Source organism: Salmo salar, chromosome ssa08 (assembly GCF_905237065.1).
Source record: "Salmo salar chromosome ssa08, Ssal_v3.1, whole genome shotgun sequence".
In the NCBI taxonomy this organism is placed as follows: domain Eukaryota; kingdom Metazoa; phylum Chordata; class Actinopteri; order Salmoniformes; family Salmonidae; genus Salmo; species Salmo salar.
In genome coordinates, this window is record NC_059449.1 from 26,430,010 (window position 1) to 26,449,153 (window position 19,144).

General features: G+C 39.3%; 3 non-coding genes and 1 pseudogene across 3 annotated transcripts; all 4 read right to left on the bottom strand.

Annotated features, from left to right (window-relative positions):
• Nucleotides 1–2,037: 2,037 nt before the first annotated feature.
• LOC123744306 (U1 spliceosomal RNA) lies at nucleotides 2,038–2,201 on the bottom strand. Its single transcript, XR_006770886.1, has one exon. It is a non-coding gene; the product is annotated as a U1 spliceosomal RNA (small nuclear RNA).
• Nucleotides 2,202–4,985: 2,784 nt separating this feature from the next.
• Nucleotides 4,986–5,130, bottom strand: LOC123744313 (uncharacterized; annotated as a pseudogene).
• A 718-nt stretch (nucleotides 5,131–5,848) lies between these two features.
• LOC123744307 (U1 spliceosomal RNA) lies at nucleotides 5,849–6,012 on the bottom strand. Its single transcript, XR_006770887.1, has one exon. It is a non-coding gene; the product is annotated as a U1 spliceosomal RNA (small nuclear RNA).
• Nucleotides 6,013–8,667: 2,655 nt separating this feature from the next.
• On the bottom strand, nucleotides 8,668–8,831 carry LOC123744311 (U1 spliceosomal RNA). Its single transcript, XR_006770891.1, has one exon. It is a non-coding gene; the product is annotated as a U1 spliceosomal RNA (small nuclear RNA).
• Between the last annotated feature and the right edge of the window lie 10,313 nt (nucleotides 8,832–19,144).

Genomic DNA, 19,144 nt, shown 5'->3' on the forward strand with positions numbered 1-19,144 from the left:
GGTAGATATGGATAGAAAACACTCTAAAGTTTCTAAAACTGTTAAAATAACGTCTGTGAGTAAAACAGAACTGAAATGGCAGGCGAAACCCCGAGGACAAACCATCCCCCTCCCCCAAAAAGAAATCCTCCTACCACTGATTTCAAAAGCTGGCACTTTTATAAAAGGGCGAAATCATGCCCGATTGCAGTTCCTAGGGCCTCCACTAGATGTCAACACTCGTTAGAAAGAGTTGCAGGCTGTTTTTTTTTTAAATGAGCCAGAAATTGCAGTTTTACTAGGTGGCTCCCATTTTGGCTGTAGTGTTTCCAAGTGCGTGACTGAGAGTGTTCTTTGGTATTTTTCACCGGTAAAGACAATAATGATTCTCAGTCTTAAATTGTATTGTTTATTTGCGTATTAGGATACCTAAGGATTGATTATAAACGTTGATTGACTTGTTTGGATAAGTTTATTGGTAACGTTTGGGATTAATTTTGTATGCATTTTGAAGGAAGGAAACCGAGTGGATTATTGATGAAGCGCGCCAGCTAAACTGAGTTTTTATGGATATAAAGAAGGACTTTATCGAACAAAAGGACCATTTGTAATGTAACTGGGACCTTTTGGAGTGCCAACAGAAGATCTTCAAAGGTAAGGCATATATTATATCGCTATTTCTGACTTTCGTGTCGCAACTCCCTGGTTGAAAATGATTTGTTATGCATTTGTGTGCTGGGCGCTGTCCTCAGATAATCGCATGGTTTGCTTTCACCGTAAAGCCTTTTTGAAATCTGACACGGCGGCTGGATTAACAACAAGTTAAGCTTTATTTTGATGTGTTGCACTTGTGATTTCATGAAAGTTTAATATTTATAGTAATTTAATTTGAATTTCGCGCTCTGCAATTTCACCGGATGTTGGCCAGGTGGGACGCTACTGTCCCACCTATCCCAAAGAAACAAATTCTTATTTACAATGAAGGCCTACACCGGCCAAACCTGGACAACGCTGGGCCAATTGAATAGGCTACTGCAACTCATAGTATTTACTTTTCAGACAGGTGATCTATTATAAATTATAAACTGGGTGGTTTGAGCCCTGAATGCAGATTGACAAAAACAAATATTTTTACTGTTCTAATTTAGTTGGTAACCAGTTTCTAATATCAATAATGCCCTTCTGGGGGTTTGTGGTATATGGCCAATGCTAGAGTGACCCCTATCCACAAGAAGGGCAGCAAAACAGACCTGTATCAATTTTGAGTGAGCGGTCTAAGATGCTGGAAAAAGTAATTTATGAACAGATAGAGGAATATACTGGCAAGAATTTCTCTGTTTTGACTGACTTCATCAGGAAATAAGTGGACCAGGAAAATGTCTGTGGAATAGTTGACCAGGGAAATGTCTGTGGCATTGTAATGGTTGACCAGGGAAATGTCTGTGGAATGGTAATGGTTGACCAGGGAAATGTCTGTTGTCATGGTAATGGTTGACCAGGGAAATGGCTGTTGTCGTGGTAACGGTTGACCAGGGAAATGTCTGTTGTCATGGTAATAGCTGACCAGGGAAATATCTGTGGAATGGTAATGGATACAATATACAAAGTTGATGAGCCTTGGTGATATAGACCGATTCCATTTCAGATGATATGGGACTCCCAATCACGACCGTATGTGAGGCAGCCTGTTTATTGTGGTCTTAAATTACAAACGGTCCTATAAATGACTTAATTATCTAGCGAATAAAACACCTCAATCCAGATTAGATCTGAGGGCGCAAAATGATCCATTCACAAGTAGGCCTTTTCCTTGACATAATCAGGACATGACAGGCATAAATAATCACCAGTGCTACAATAACAGATCACACACATTGTGGTTATCAGAAGACAAAATGTATCTCTGAGGCCTTAGTTGGCTTTTAAATATATCCTACATTCTATAACCATTCATCTGATAAGGAAGAAAATGTAAATGATGATAAATCTCTTTGTCAACAGAACTCAAAGAGTTATAACTCAGAATACCAGCTTATACATTATTTTTAACATCAAGTTCAGGGGAGAGCGCGAACGCAGTCCCCCACTACCAGAAATTATGCAATCGAGATTTCCACATTTGGGAAATTCGCAGGGGTCAGCACAGCCGGAGTGCAATGGCTGAGCCTCGCCCTGGGTGAACCGCCTTCTTGATCACGGTGTCTCCCTTGCCAGGTAAGTATGAGTTGTACACGTTGGTAGAGGGGCACTCATTCCAGGACAAAGGTGTTTGTCTAACGGTTACCACTTGTACTACTGACAATACCACATCATATCGACCAGGGTCTAATAACGTTTACTAATACAGTTGCGGACAAAGCGGTGGAAAAGCGATGCACTTTGTTTTATTATATTATATCGCTGTCTGACTATTTTTCCCATCATGCAACACGGTAGAAATGCTGAAATCACATTCGTGCTCACACAGCCAACCGAAAGACACCAACTATTTCTGGTGTTTTGTAGCGTTCCAGACATTGTAGGAATAGTTTCATCACATACGACCCCAGATATAAAGGAGAAACAGTCGCCTACTACTTCATCAACAACAACAAGACACAGTAGTAGCTACTAGGGATAGGGGGCGATATTTTGACTTCCGGATGAAAAGCATGCGCAAAGTAAACTGCCTGCTACTCAGGCCCAGAAGCTAGGATATGCATTGGTAGATATGGATGGAAAACACTCTAAAGTTTCTAAAACTGTTAAAATAACGTGTGTGAGTAAAACAGAACTGAAATGGCAGGCGAAACCCCGAGGACAAACCATCCCCCTCCCCCCCAAAAGAAATCCTCCTACCACTGATTTCAATGGCTGGCACTTTTATAAAAGGGCGAAATCGTGCCCGATTGCAGTTCCTAGGGCTTCCACTAGATGTCAACAGTCGTTAGAAAGAGTTGCAGGCTGTTTTTTTTTTAAATGAGCCAGAAATTGCAGTTTTACTAGGTGGCTCCCATTTTGGCTGTAGTGTTTCAAAGTGCGTGACTGAGAGTGTTCTTTGGTATTTTTCACCGGTAAAGACAATAATGATTCTCAGTCTTAAATTGTATTGTTTATTTGCGTATTAGGATACCTAAGGATTGATTATAAACGTTGATTGACTTGTTTGGATAAGTTTATTGGTAACGTTTGGGATTCATTTTGTATGCATTTTGAAGGAAGGAAACCGAGTGGATTATTGATGAAGCGCGCCAGCTAAACTGAGTTTTTATGGATATAAAGAAGGACTTTATCGAACAAAAGGACCATTTGTAATGTAACTGGGACCTTTTGGAGTGCCAACAGAAGATCTTCAAAGGTAAGGCATATATTATATCGCTATTTCTGACTTTCGTGTCGCAACTCCCTGGTTGAAAATGATTTGTTATGCATTTGTGTGCTGGGCGCTGTCCTCAGATAATCGCATGGTTTGCTTTCACCGTAAAGCCTTTTTGAAATCTGACACGGCGGCTGGATTAACAACAAGTTAAGCTTTATTTTGATGTGTTGCACTTGTGATTTCATGAAAGTTTAATATTTATAGTAATTTAATTTGAATTTCGCGCTCTGCAATTTCACCGGATGTTGGCCAGGTGGGACGCTACTGTCCCACCTATCCCAAAGAAACAAATTCTTATTTACAATGAAGGCCTACACCGGCCAAACCTGGACAACGCTGGGCCAATTGAATAGGCTACTGCAACTCATATATACTTTTCAGACAGGTGATCTATTATAAATTATAAACTGGGTGGTTTGAGCCCTGAATGCAGATTGACAAAAACGAATATTTTTACTGTTCTAATTTAGTTGGTAACCAGTTTCTAATATCAATAATGCCCTTCTGGGGGTTTGTGGTATATGGCCAATGCTAGAGTGACCCCTATCCACAAGAAGGGCAGCAAAACAGACCTGTATCAATTTTGAGTGAGCGGTCTAAGATGCTGGAAAAAGTAATTTATGAACAGATAGAGGAATATACTGGCAAGAATTTCTCTGTTTTGACTGACTTCATCAGGAAATAAGTGGACCAGGAAAATGTCTGTGGAATAGTTGACCAGGGAAATGTCTGTGGCATTGTAATGGTTGACCAGGGAAATGTCTGTGGAATGGTAATGGTTGACCAGGGAAATGTCTGTTGTCATGGTAATGTTTGACCAGGGAAATGTCTGTGGCATTGTAATGGTTGACCAGGGAAATGTCTGTTGTCATGGTAATGGATGACCAGGGAAATGTCTGTGGAATGGGAATGATTGAGCAGGGAAATGTCTGTTGTCATGGTAACAGTTAACCAGGGAAATGTCTGTTGTCATGGTAATAGTTGACCAGGGAAATGTCTGTGGCATGGTAATGGTTGACCAGGGAAATGTCTGTGGAATGGTAATGGTTGACCAGGGAAATGTCTGTTGTCATGGTAATGGTTGACCAGGGAAATGGCTGTTGTCATGGTAACGGTTGACCAGGGAAATGTCTGTTGTCATGGTAATAGCTGACCAGGGAAATATCTGTGGAATGGTAATGGATACAATATACAAAGTTGATGAGCCTTGGTGATATAGACCGATTCCATTTCAGATGATATGGGACTCCCAATCACGACCGTATGTGAGGCAGCCTGTTTATTGTGGTCTTAAATTACAAACGGTCCTATAAATGACTTAATTATCTAGCGAATAAAACACCTCAATCCAGATTAGATCTGAGGGCGCAAAATGATCCATTCACAAGTAGGCCTTTTCCTTGACATAATCAGGACATGACAGGCATAAATAATCACCAGTGCTACAATAACAGATCACACACATTGTGGTTATCAGAAGACAAAATGTATCTCTGAGGCCTTAGTTGGCTTTTAAATATATCCTACATTCTATAACCATTCATCTGATAAGGAAGAAAATGTAAATGATGATAAATCTCTTTGTCAACAGAACTGAAAGAGTTATAACTCGGAACACCAGCTTATACATTATTTTTAACATCAAGATCAGGGGAGAGCGCGAACGCAGCCCCCCACTACCAGAAATTATGCAATCGAGATTTCCACATTTGGGAAATTCGCAGGGGTCAGCACAGCCGGAGTGCAATGGCTGAAATGTCTGTTGTCATGGTAATGGATGACCAGGGAAATGTCTGTGGAATGGGAATGATTGAGCAGGGAAATGTCTGTTGTCATGGTAACAGTTAACCAGGGAAATGTCTGTTGTCATGGTAATAGTTGACCAGGGAAATGTCTGTGGCATGGTAATGGTTGACCAGGGAAATGTCTGTGGAATGGTAATGGTTGACCAGGGAAATGGCTGTTGTCGTGGTAACGGTTGACCAGGGAAATGTCTGTTGTCATGGTAATAGCTGACCAGGGAAATATCTGTGGAATGGTAATGGATACAATATACAAAGTTGATGAGCCTTGGTGATATAGACCGATTCCATTTCAGATGATATGGGACTCCCAATCACGACCGTATGTGAGGCAGCCTGTTTATTGTGGTCTTAAATTACAAACGGTCCTATAAATGACTTAATTATCTAGCGAATAAAACACCTCAATCCAGATTAGATCTGAGGGCGCAAAATGATCCATTCACAAGTAGGCCTTTTCCTTGACATAATCAGGACATGACAGGCATAAATAATCACCAGTGCTACAATAACAGATCACACACATTGTGGTTATCAGAAGACAAAATGTATCTCTGAGGCCTTAGTTGGCTTTTAAATATATCCTACATTCTATAACCATTCATCTGATAAGGAAGAAAATGTAAATGATGATAAATCTCTTTGTCAACAGAACTGAAAGAGTTATAACTCGGAATACCAGCTTATACATTATTTTTAACATCAAGATCAGGGGAGAGCGCGAACGCAGTCCCCCACTACCAGAAATTATGCAATCGAGATTTCCACATTTGGGAAATTCGCAGGGGTCAGCACAGCCGGAGTGCAATGGCTGAGCCTCGCCCTGGGTGAACCGCCTTCTTGATCACGGTGTCTCCCTTGCCAGGTAAGTATGAGTTGTACACGTTGGTAGAGGGGCACTCATTCCAGGACAAAGGTGTTTGTCTAACGGTTACCACTTGTACTACTGACAATACCACATCATATCGACCAGGGTCTAATAACGTTTACTAATACAGTTGCGGACAAAGCGGTGGAAAAGCGATGCACTTTGTTTTATTATATTATATCGCTGTCTGACTATTTTTCCCATCATGCAACACGGTAGAAATGCTGAAATCACATTCGTGCTCACACAGCCAACCGAAAGACACCAACTATTTCTGGTGTTTTGTAGCGTTCCAGACATTGTAGGAATAGTTTCATCACATACGACCCCAGATATAAAGGAGAAACAGTCGCCTACTACTTCATCAACAACAACAAGACACAGTAGTAGCTACTAGGGATAGGGGGCGATATTTTGACTTCCGGATGAAAAGCATGCGCAAAGTAAACTGCCTGCTACTCAGGCCCAGAAGCTAGGATATGCATTGGTAGATATGGATAGAAAACACTCTAAAGTTTCTAAAACTGTTAAAATAACGTCTGTGAGTAAAACAGAACTGAAATGGCAGGCGAAACCCCGAGGACAAACCATCCCCCTCCCCCCAAAAGAAATCCTCCTACCACTGATTTCAATGGCTGGCACTTTTATAAAAGGGCGAAATCGTGCCCGATTGCAGTTCCTAGGGCTTCCACTAGATGTCAACAGTCGTTAGAAAGAGTTGCAGGCTGTTTAAAAAAAAAAAATGAGCCAGAAATTGCAGTTTTACTAGGTGGCTCCCATTTTGGCTGTAGTGTTTCCAAGTGCGTGACTGAGAGTGTTCTTTGGTATTTTTCACCGGTAAAGACAATAATGATTCTCAGTCTTAAATTGTATTGTTTATTTGCGTATTAGGATACCTAAGGATTGATTATAAACGTTGATTGACTTGTTTGGATAAGTTTATTGGTAACGTTTGGGATTCATTTTGTATGCATTTTGAAGGAAGGAAACCGAGTGGATTATTGATGAAGCGCGCCAGCTAAACTGAGTTTTTATGGATATAAAGAAGGACTTTATCGAACAAAAGGACCATTTGTAATGTAACTGTGACCTTTTGGAGTGCCAACAGAAGATCTTCAAAGGTAAGGCATATATTATATCGCTATTTCTGACTTTCGTGTCGCAACTCCCTGGTTGAAAATGATTTGTTATGCATTTGTGTGCTGGGCGCTGTCCTCAGATAATCGCATGGTTTGCTTTCACCGTAAAGCCTTTTTGAAATCTGACACGGCGGCTGGATTAACAACAAGTTAAGCTTTATTTTGATGTGTTGCACTTGTGATTTCATGAAAGTTTAATATTTATAGTAATTTAATTTGAATTTCGCGCTCTGCAATTTCACCGGATGTTAGCCAGGTGGGACGCTACTGTCCCACCTATCCCAAAGAAACAAATTCTTATTTACAATGAAGGCCTACACCGGCCAAACCTGGACAACGCTGGGCCAATTGAATAGGCTACTGCAACTCATAGTATGTATCTTTTCAGACAGGTGATCTATTATAAATTATAAACTGGGTGGTTTGAGCCCTGAATGCAGATTGACAAAAACAAATATTTTTACTGTTCTAATTTAGTTGGTAACCAGTTTCTAATATCAATAATGCCCTTCTGGGGGTTTGTGGTATATGGCCAATGCTAGAGTGACCCCTATCCACAAGAAGGGCAGCAAAACAGACCTGTATCAATTTTGAGTGAGCGGTCTAAGATGCTGGAAAAAGTAATTTATGAACAGATAGAGGAATATACTGGCAATAATTTCTCTGTTTTGACTGACTTCATCAGGAAATAAGTGGACCAGGAAAATGTCTGTGGAATAGTTGACCAGGGAAATGTCTGTGGCATTGTAATGGTTGACCAGGGAAATGTCTGTGGAATGGTAATGGTTGACCAGGGAAATGTCTGTTGTCATGGTAATGGTTGACCAGGGAAATGTCTGTGGCATTGTAATGGTTGACCAGGGAAATGTCTGTGGAATGGTAATGGTTGACCAGGGAAATGTCTGTTGTCATGGTAATGGTTGACCAGGGAAATGTCTGTTGTCATGGTAATGGTTGACCAGGGAAATGGCTGTTGTCGTGGTAACGGTTGACCAGGGAAATGTCTGTTGTCATGGTAATAGCTGACCAGGGAAATATCTGTGGAATGGTAATGGATACAATATACAAAGTTGATGAGCCTTGGTGATATAGACCGATTCCATTTCAGATGATATGGGACTCCCAATCACGACCGTATGTGAGGCAGCCTGTTTATTGTGGTCTTAAATTACAAACGGTCCTATAAATGACTTAATTATCTAGCAAATAAAACACCTCAATCCAGATTAGATCTGAGGGCGCAAAATGATCCATTCACAAGTAGGCCTTTTCCTTGACATAATCAGGACATGACAGGCATAAATAATCACCAGTGCTACAATAACAGATCACACACATTGTGGTTATCAGAAGACAAAATGTATCTCTGAGGCCTTAGTTGGCTTTTAAATATATCCTACATTCTATAACCATTCATCTGATAAGGAAGAAAATGTAAATGATGATAAATCTCTTTGTCAACAGAACTCAAAGAGTTAAAACTCAGAATACCAGCTTATACATTATTTTTAACATCAAGTTCAGGGGAGAGCGCGAACGCAGTCCCCCACTACCAGAAATTATGCAATCGAGATTTCCACATTTGGGAAATTCGCAGGGGTCAGCACAGCCGGAGTGCAATGGCTGAGCCTCGTCCAGGGTGAACCGCCTCCTTGATCACGTTGTCTCTCTTGCCAGGTAAGTATGAGTTGTACACGTTGGTAGAGGGGCACTCATTCCAGGACAAAGGTGTTTGTCTAACGGTTACCACTTGTACTACTGACAATACCACATCATATCGACCAGGGTCTAATAACGTTTACTAATACAGTTGCGGACAAAGCGGTGGAAAAGCGATGCACTTTGTTTTATTATATTATATCGCTGTCTGACTATTTTTCCCATCATGCAACACGGTAGAAATGCTGAAATCACATTCGTGCTCACACAGCCAACCGAAAGACACCAACTATTTCTGGTGTTTTGTAGCGTTCCAGACATTGTAGGAATAGTTTCATCACGCTTGTTTTCTGCTCTCAGTAAAATATGATTCCACCATCGACCACAGGGTGGCATACGACCCCAGATATAAAGGAGAAACAGTCGCCGACTACTGCAAATCAAATCTTATTGGTCACTTTCACGTGATTATCAGACGTTATTGCGAGTATAGCGAAGTGCTTCTAGCTCTGACAGTGCAGTAATATCTAACAAATTACACAACATTTACTCAATACACACAAATCTCAGTAGGAATGAATTTAGACTATATAAATATGGATGAGCGATGTCAGAACTGAACGGACTAAGATACAGTAGAAAAGTCCCACACAGCAAACTTTCCTTAAAAAGACGACTATGCCCGACGGCTAATATACATTCAGTTTTGGTTGAAAGTTGAAAAGACGTCCGTCTACTGCCCGTTTTGGTTGAAAGTGAAAGATGGTGCCGTGTAAACAACACAAAATAAATGATAGGTGTACCAGAGAGTTGATCTGTACTAATGAAATTATTATTTAGGCCATTGTATACTGTAGGATAATTATTCAAGAGAATGCTTGAATGTATTTAAATGCAGGACTAGTAGGCTGTGTGATGAAATGAAGTAATAGTAAGGACTAATTGATGACAGGACAGAAATCTGAACAACACCAGCATAATGACATACTAGAGTCTGCTCTAATGAAGAACAACAAATGGTAAAGCTTTTATTAGGGCTACAGCATAGCAAAATAAAATAAAACAAGAATTTGAGAACCTGTCATGTTGTGCGGACCGTTAAACATTTTTAGAACTTGCGTGTCAATAGGTTAAAAGGTCATTAAGGTCACATGATCACCTCATTCAAGGTGGGGGGCGGCAGGTAGCCTAGTGGTTTGAGTTGTTGGATCGATCCCCGAGCTGACAAGGTAAAAATCTGTCCTTAATAAACGACGACTGTCGTTAATAAATCTAAATTGCCAAGCTCCTAAAACCATTCTTCTCAAAAAGGGACTACACAAATTACCACCATGCAAATTAATAATTGGTTTAGAAGACAAAATAAGAATCTAGCCTATTAAAACAGACAGAGCAGGTCATTTTGATTCTGTGACCTTAGTGACCCTTTCAGCAATGGGAGGGTGTAGTAAAGGCTGTTCTTATGCACAACGCAACTCAGCGTTGCCTGGATACAGACTGTAACCATGTATTGTGTGGTTACGGTACCACAACACCCGGAGGACTTTGTTTTTATGGCTATGACACTCACAGCCATGATAAAATGTCATCATAACACATTGGCTCTCATGTATTATTGCTCAAATATACCATGGCTGTTAGCCAATCAACTTTCAGGGCTCAAACCACCAAGTTATTAATACAAAATATACTACAGAATAATGACATGTTTGTAGGGACCGTTGACAACAGAGTACACAGTTGTGTTTCCTAATCCCCGCTTCGCGTGATGGCCGTTGAAGTTGAACAAGGACATCAGGCCGTTGGTAAAGAGCCTGAAAGTCAAGCACACATAGGAAGTACTTTATGAAATGAACACTTTCAAACTGCTGAGGAGAAAAGGCTCTTGGATTTACTGTCTTTGTTGCAGACAGTTTGTATCACTAACGATACCTTTAAAATGACTTACTTATTGGATCCATTCTAGAGATATGACATACCAACATGACCTTGTTGGCACAGTCCTTTGTGTCCTTACCACCAATTTTGCTTAACCTTGCAATCTGTATCAAGAGACTTTGTTTGAAACACCGGAAGTTATGCAGTAATCATCACTGTCTCAGTATGACTACTTAAAAAAAGATATCTACAGGCATTGCTTATAAGACTGAAATTAACTAATTGTATAGCTTTCGGTCGGTAGTGTGAAAAATGCTGACTAAATCTACAGTGTAAATGAAATGTCAAAATAAATTTCAATTTCCCCATCAGATTCTGTGCATCTACACTTTGGAGCTGCTTGTCTAGTTGCTCAAAGTCTTCCTCCGTCTCCATCCTCTTCACATGGAACTCAGAGTCACAGGGCTCTGCTTTCCCAACACGTTTCACCTCCTCCAATATCTCCACCAATTTAGTTAAGACACACTTCTGAAATTCTGAAAGGAGAACATTTTGTTGACACTGTGGAAATATGGGGTTGTCACACGCAAGACGATCCTGACAGACAAGATTGTGATTGCAAAAATGTTTTGACATTTTACTTGCAATAATACATATAGTTCAACGTTTCAATAATATTCTATATTCTAATGGATTCAGTGTTTAACTTTAACACAAGTTTCAAGTTTGTAGTCAATTTTGAGTCGTTCCACAAAAATAGTTGGCTTTTTAATTAGTGCATCATTTATACATTAAATATCAGAGAACCAAAAGACACACATTTCGTGGAACAATCATCTTACTGTCAATATTCATGGGAAACAGCTCTGGTCTAGCGGAGGGAATGGGAGGGTGAGAGCTGCCATGCTCTTGGCTCCGTTGGGACTGGCAAGTAGAAGCCCTGGAATAAATCTGCAGAATTCAAAGCCAACTCAGTGTCAACCCAGAGATAAACAGCTAAAAAATATATTTTTGCAAATCTACAAAATACAAAACATATTTTAAGGATAGTTTTAATCTTCAGTTATCAAGTATAATTTCTGCTCATCGTAAGGAAACTAGCGCTGATGAGCGAACGCATCCCCGTCGTGTGCATGTTGTCTGTGTGTGCTCTTTAGTTACTACAGTTGAAGTCGGAAGTTTACATAAACCTTAGCCAAATACATTTAAACTCAGTTTTTCACAATTCCTGATATTTAATCCAAGTAAAAATTCCCTGTCTTAGGTCAGTTAGGATCACCACTTTATTTTAAGAATGTGAAAAGTCAGAATAATAGTTTATTTCGGCTTTTCTTTCTTTCATCACATTCCCAGTGGGTCAGACGTTTACATACACTCAATTAGTATTTGGTAGCATTGCCTTTAAATTGTTTAACTTGGGTCAAACGTTGCGGGTAGCCTTCCACAAGCTTCCCACAATAAGTTGGGTGAATTTTGGCCAATTCCTCCTAATAGAGCTGGTGTAACCGAGTCAGGTTTGTAGGCCTCCTTGCGCGCACACGCTTTTTCAGTTCTGCCCACACATTTTCTATAAGATTGAGGTCAGGGCTTTGTGATTGCCATTCCAATACCTTGACTTTGTTGTCCCTAAGCCGTTTTGCCACAACTTTGGAAGTATGCTTGGGGTCATTGTCCATTTGGAAGACCCATTTGCGACCAAGGTTTAACTTCCTGACATTTCTCCAAAAAGTACGATCTTTGTCCCCATGTGCAGTTGCAAACCGTAGTCTGGCTTTTTTTTTATGGCGGTTTTGGAGCAGTGGCTTCTTTCTTGCTGAGCGGCCTTTCAGGTTATGTCAATATAGGACTCGTTTTACTGTGGATATAGATACTTTGTACCTGTTTCCTCCAGCATCTTCACAAGGTACTGTGCTATTGTTCTGGGATTGATTTGCACTTTTCGCACCAAAGTACGTTCATCTCTAGGAGACAGAACGCATCTCCTTCCTGAGCGGTATGATGGCTGTGTGGTCCCATGGTGTTTATACCTGCGTACTATTGTTTGTACAGATGAACGTGGTACCTTCAGGCGTTTGGAAATTGCTCCCAAGGATGAACCACACTTGTGGAGGTTTACAATTTTTGGCTGATTTCTTTTGATTTTCCCATGATGTCAAGCAAAGAGGCACTGGGTTTGAAGGTAGGCCTTGAAATACATCCACAGGTACACCTCCAATTGACTAAAATGATGTCAATTAGCCTATTAGAAGCTTCTAAAGCCATGGCATAATAATTTTCCAAGCTGTTTAAAGGCACATTCAACTTAGTGTATGTAAACTTCTGACCCACTGGAATTGTGATACAGTGAATTATAAGTGGAATAATCTGTTTGTAAACAATTGTTGGAAAAATTACTTGTGTCATGGCACAAAGTAGATGTCCTAACTGACTTGGCAAAACTATAGTTAAGACATTTGTGGAGTGGTTGAAAAACGAGTTTTAATGACTAAAACCTAGGAACACAAGCATTACACTACACCCACAATAACATCTGCTAAAAATGTGAATGCGACCAATAAAATGTGATTTGATTTAAATGGCGCCTGGGTGTGAGAATTCATTATTGAAAAATACATTGAGAAAGGTTGGTAAACCAATACATAGTCATGGTTGGGATCAATTTCATTTAAATTCCAGTCAATTCAGGAAGTAGACTGAAACTCTAATTCCAATTCTCCTCAATGCTTTTCAATTAAGACAATTTTGAATTTGGTTTACTTTCTGACTTGACTGGAATTGAAATGGAAGTGACCCCCACCATCTACATAGTCACTATGAAAATATAGACCTTAATGATATTTTTAGTATATTTTTAGTAAAAGTGAAATATTGTGTTTATTATCTATTGAGTTTTAATCTATGAGTGTCTGTGTGTGTCTCTCTCTCTCTCTCTCTCTGTGTGTTTCTGTCCACGTGATTCTGTCCACGTGATTGTGTGTGTGTGTGTGTGTGTGTGTGTGTGTGTGTGTGTGTGTGGAACTCTGTCCAGACACCACTAGACCACTGCCAAGCCAGGAATAATTCTACAGGGACCTGTAGAAACAGCACTTTGACTTTTAACACATTTTGATATGTTACAGCCTTATTAATTATTATTGGTCTTCATGGAGATACAGCACCTTCGGAAAGTATTCAGACCCTTTGACTTTTTCCGGAATTTGTAACGTTACAGCCTTAATTAGGGTTAGGGGGCAGTATTGACACGGCTGGATAAAAAACGTACCCGATTTAATCTGGTTACTACTCCTGCCCAGTAACTAGAATATGCATATAATTATTGGCTTTGGATAGAAAACACCCTAAAGTTTCTAAAACTGCTTGAATGGTGTCTGTGAGTATAACAGAACTCCTATGGCAGGCCAAAACCTGAGAAGATTTCAAGCAGGGAGTGGCCTGTCTGAGAAGTAGTGTTTCATCTTGGCTCTTTTTATTGAAGACTCAGGATCTGTGCAATAACGTGACACTTCCTACGTCTTCCATAGGGTCTCAGAGCCCGGGAAAACGTTGAACGATATCGAGGCAGGCTCTGGCTGAAACACTTTATCGCTTTTTGGCAAGTGGCCACCAGAGTACTATGGGCTTAGGCGCGTGCCCGCTTCGACCGAATGCTTTGTTTTCCTTTGTCTGTTTATCTAAACGCAGATTCCCGGTCGGAATATTATCGCTTTTTATGAGAAAAATTGCATAAAAATGGATTTTAAACAGCGGTTGACATGCTTCGAAGTACGGTAATGGAATATTTAGAATTCTTTTGTCACGAATTGCGCCATGCTCGTCACCCTTATTTAGCCTTTAGGATAGTGTCTAGAACGCATCGAACAAAACGCCGCTGTTTGGATATAACGATGGATTATTTTGGACCAAACCAACATTTGTTATTGAAGTAGAAGTCCCGGGAGTGCATTCTGACGAAGACAACAAAGGTAAGAACATTTTTCTTATAGTAAATCTGACTTTGATGAGTGCTAAACCTGCTGGGTGTCTAAATAGCTAGCCCTGTGATGCCGGGCTATCTACTGAGAATATTGCAAAATGTGCTGTCACCGAAAAGCTATTTTAAAATCGGACATATCGAGTGCATAGAGGAGTTCTGTATCTATAATTCTTAAAATAATTGTTCTGCTTTTTGTGAACGTTTATCGTGAGTAATTTAGTAAATTCACCGGCAGTGTTCGGTGGGAATGCTAGTCACATGCTAGTCACATGCTAATGTAAAAAGCTGGTTTTTGATATAAATATGAACTTGATTGAACAAAACATGCATGTATTGTATAACATAATGTCCTAGGGTTGTCATCTGATGAAGATCATCAAAGGTTAGTGCTACATTTAGCTGTGGTTTGGGTTTATGTGACATTATATGCTAGCTTGAAAAATGGGTGTCTGATTATTTCTGGCTCGGTACTCTGCTGACATAATCTAATGTTTTGCTTTCGTTGTAAAGCCTTTTGAAATCGGACAGTGTGGTTAGATTAACGAGAGGCTTATCTTTAAAATGGTGTAAAATAGTCATATTTTTGAAAAATTGAAGTAATAGCATATCTAAGAATTTGAATAACGCGCCACAGGATTCAACTGGCTGTTGAGCCCATAGAGCTTAATCTTAAACTGTTTTTTTTCCTCATCAATCTACAATACCCCATAATGACATCACAATACCCCATAATGACATCACAATACCCCATAATGACATCACAATACCCCATAATGACAAAGCAAAAATGGGTTTTTAGAAATTTTAGCAAATTTATTTAAAAATAACTACCCAGAAATATCACATTTGCATAAGTTTTCAGACCCTTTACTCAGTACTTTGTTGAAGCACCTTTGGCAGTGATTAGAGCCTCAAGTCTGCTTGGGTATGACGCTACAAGCTTGGCACACCTGTATTTGGGAAGTTTCTCTCATTCTTCTCTGCAGATCCTCTCAAGTTCTGACAGGTTGGACGGGGAGAGTTGCTGCACAGCTATTTTCAGATCTCTCCAGAGAAGTTTGATTGAGTTCAAGTCCAGACTAGTCGGGTACTGCGAATGTGTCTGGGAAACTGGCTCTGAGAATGGTTGTGTTGATATTCAGCCCCTCTCATGAACCTCTAACAGGCCAACGCTGTACAGTGACTTCTGTACAGACTGTAACGTAACAAAATGTGAAAAAGTCAAGGTGTCTGAATACTTTCCGAATGCACTGTATATATACCACAGCATATCTTTACTGTAATATATTCTACATATATACCACAGCATATCTTTACTGAAATATATTCTACATATATAACACAGCATATCTTTACTGAAAAATATTCTACATATCTACCACAGCATATCTTTACTGTAATATATTCTACATATCTACCACAGCATATCTTTACTGTAATATATTCTACATATATACCACAGCATATCTTTACTGTAATATATTCTACATATATACCACAGCATATCTTTACTGTAATATATTCTACATATATACCACGGCATATCTTTACTGTAATATATTCTACATATCTACCACAGCATATCTTTACTGTAATATATTCTACATATATACCACAGCATATCTTTACTGTAATATATTCTACATATATACCACAGCATATCTTTACTGTAATATATTCTACATATATACCACAGCATATCTTTACTGTAATATATTCTACATATATACCACAGCATAACTTTACTGTAATATATTCTACATATCTACCACAGCATATCTTTACTGTAATATATTCTACATATCTACCACAGCATATCTTTACTGTAATATATTCTACATATCTACCACAGCATATCTTTACTGTAATATATTCTACATACCTACCACAGCATATCTTTACTGTAATATATTCTACATATCTACCACAGCATATCTTTACTGTAATATATTCTACATATCTACCACAGCATATCTTTACTGTAATATATTCTACATATCTACCACAGCATATCTTTACTGTAATATATTCTACATATATACCACAGCATATCTTTACTGTAATATATTCTACATATATACCACAGCATATCTTTACTGTAATATATTCTACATATATACCACAGTATATCTTTACTGTAATATATTCTACATATATATACCACAGCATATCTTTACTTTAATATATTCTACATATTCCACAGCATATATTTACTGTAATATATCTAGTGTAGTCAGTCTGTTAAGGTGAGGTGTTGTAAATGTAGTGTAGTCAGTCTGTTAAGGTGAGGTGTTGTAAATGTAGTGTAGTCAGTCTGTTAAGGTGTTGTACATGGAGTGTAGTCAGTCTGTTAAGGTGAGGTGTTGTAAATGTAGTGTAGTCAGTCTTTTAAGGTGAGTTGCTGTAAATGTAGTGTAGTCAGTCTGTTAAGGTGAGGTGCTGTAAATGTAGTGTAGTCAGTCTGTTAAGGTGAGGTGTTGTAAATGTAGTGTAGTCAGTCTGTTAAGGTGAGGTGCTGTAAATGTAATGTAGTCAGTCTGTTAAGGTGAGGTGCTGTAAATGTAGTGTAGTCAGTCTGTTAAGGTGTTGTAAATGTAGTGTAGTCAGTCTGTTAAGGTGAGGTGCTGTAAATGTAGTGTAGTCAGTCTGTTCAGGTGAGGTGTTGTAAATGTAGTGTAGTCAGTCTGTTATGATGAGGTGTTGTAAATATAGTGTAGTCAGTCTGTTAAGGTGTTGTAAATGTAGTGTAGTCAGTCTGTTAAGGTGAGGTGCTGTAAATGTAATGTAGTCAGTCTGTTAAGGTGAGGTGCTGTAAATGTAGTGTAGTCAGTCTGTTAAGGTGTTGTAAATGTAGTGTAGTCAGTCTGTTAAGGTGTTGTACATGGAGTGTAGTCAGTCTGTTAAGGTGAGGTGTTGTAAATGTAGTGTAGTCAGTCTGTTAAGGTGAGGTGCTGTAAATGTAATGTAGTCAGTCTGTTAAGGTGAGGTGCTGTAAATGTAGTGTAGTCAGTCTGTTAAGGTGTTGTAAATGTAGTGTAGTCAGTCTGTTAAGGTGTTGTACATGGAGTGTAGTCAGTCTGTTAAGGTGAGGTGTTGTAAATGTAGTGTAGTCAGTCTGTTAAGGTGAGGTGCTGTAAATGTAGTGTAGTAACTCTTTTAAGGTGAGTTGCTGTAAATGTAGTGTAGTCAGTCTGTTAAGGTGAGGTGCTGTAAATGTAGTGTAGTCAGTCTGTTAAGGTGAGGTGTTGTAAATGTAGTGTACTCAGTCTGTTAAGGTGAGGTGCTGTAAATGTAGTGTAGTCAGTCTGTTAAGGTGAGGTGTTGTAAATGTAGTGTAGTCAGTCTGTTAAGGTGAGGTGCTGTAAATGTAATGTAGTCAGTCTGTTAAGGTGAGGTGCTGTAAATGTAGTGTAGTCAGTCTGTTAAGGTGTTGTAAATGTAGTGTAGTCAGTCTGTTAAGGTGAGGTGTTGTAAATGTAGTGTAGTCAGTCTGTTAAGGTGAGGTGCTGTAAATGTAATGTAGTCAGTCTGTTAAGGTGAGGTGCTGTAAATGTAGTGTAGTCAGTCTGTTAAGGTGTTGTAAATGTAGTGTAGTCAGTCTGTTAAGGTGAGGTGTTGTAAATGTAGTGTAGTCAGTCTGTTGAGGTGTGGTGCTGTAAATGTAGTGTAGTCAGTCTGTTAAGGTGAGGTGTTGTAAATGTAGTGTAGTCAGTCTGTTAAGGTGAGTTGCTGTAAATGTAGTGTAGTCAGTCTGTTAAGGTGTTGTAAATGTAGTGTAGTCAGTCTGTTAAGGTGAGGTGTTGTAAATGTAGTGTAGTCAGTCTGTTAAGGTGAGGTGCTGTAAATGTAATGTAGTCAGTCTGTTAAGGTGAGGTGCTGTAAATGTAGTGTAGTCAGTCTGTTAAGGTGTTGTAAATGTAGTGTAGTCAGTCTGTTAAGGTGAGGTGCTGTAAATGTAGTGTAGTCAGTCTGTTAAGGTGAGGTGTTGTAAATGTAGTGTAGTCAGTCTGTTATGATGAGGGTGTTGTAAATATAGTGTAGTCAGTCTGTTAAGGTGAGGTGCTGTAAATGTAGTGTAGTCAGTCTGTTAAGGTGAGGTGTTGTAAATGTAGTGTAGTCAGTCTGTTAAGGTGAGGTGTTGTAAATGTAGTGTAGTCAGTCTGTTAAGGTGAGGTGTTGTAAATGTAGTGTAGTCAGTCTGTTAAGGTGTTGTATATGTAGTCAGTCTGTTGAGGTGCGGTGCTGTAAATGTAGTGTAGTCAGTCTGTTAAGGTGAGGTGTTGTAAATGTAGTGTAGTCAGTCTGTTAAGGTGAGGTGCTGTAAATGTAGTGTAGTCAGTCTGTTAAGGTGAGGTGTTGTAAATGTATTGTAGTCAGTCTGTTAAGGTGAGTTGCTGTAAATGTAGTGTAGTCAGTCTGTTAAGGTGTTGTAAATGTAGTGTAGTCAGTCTGTTATGGTGAGGTGTTGTAAATGTAGTGTAGTCAGTC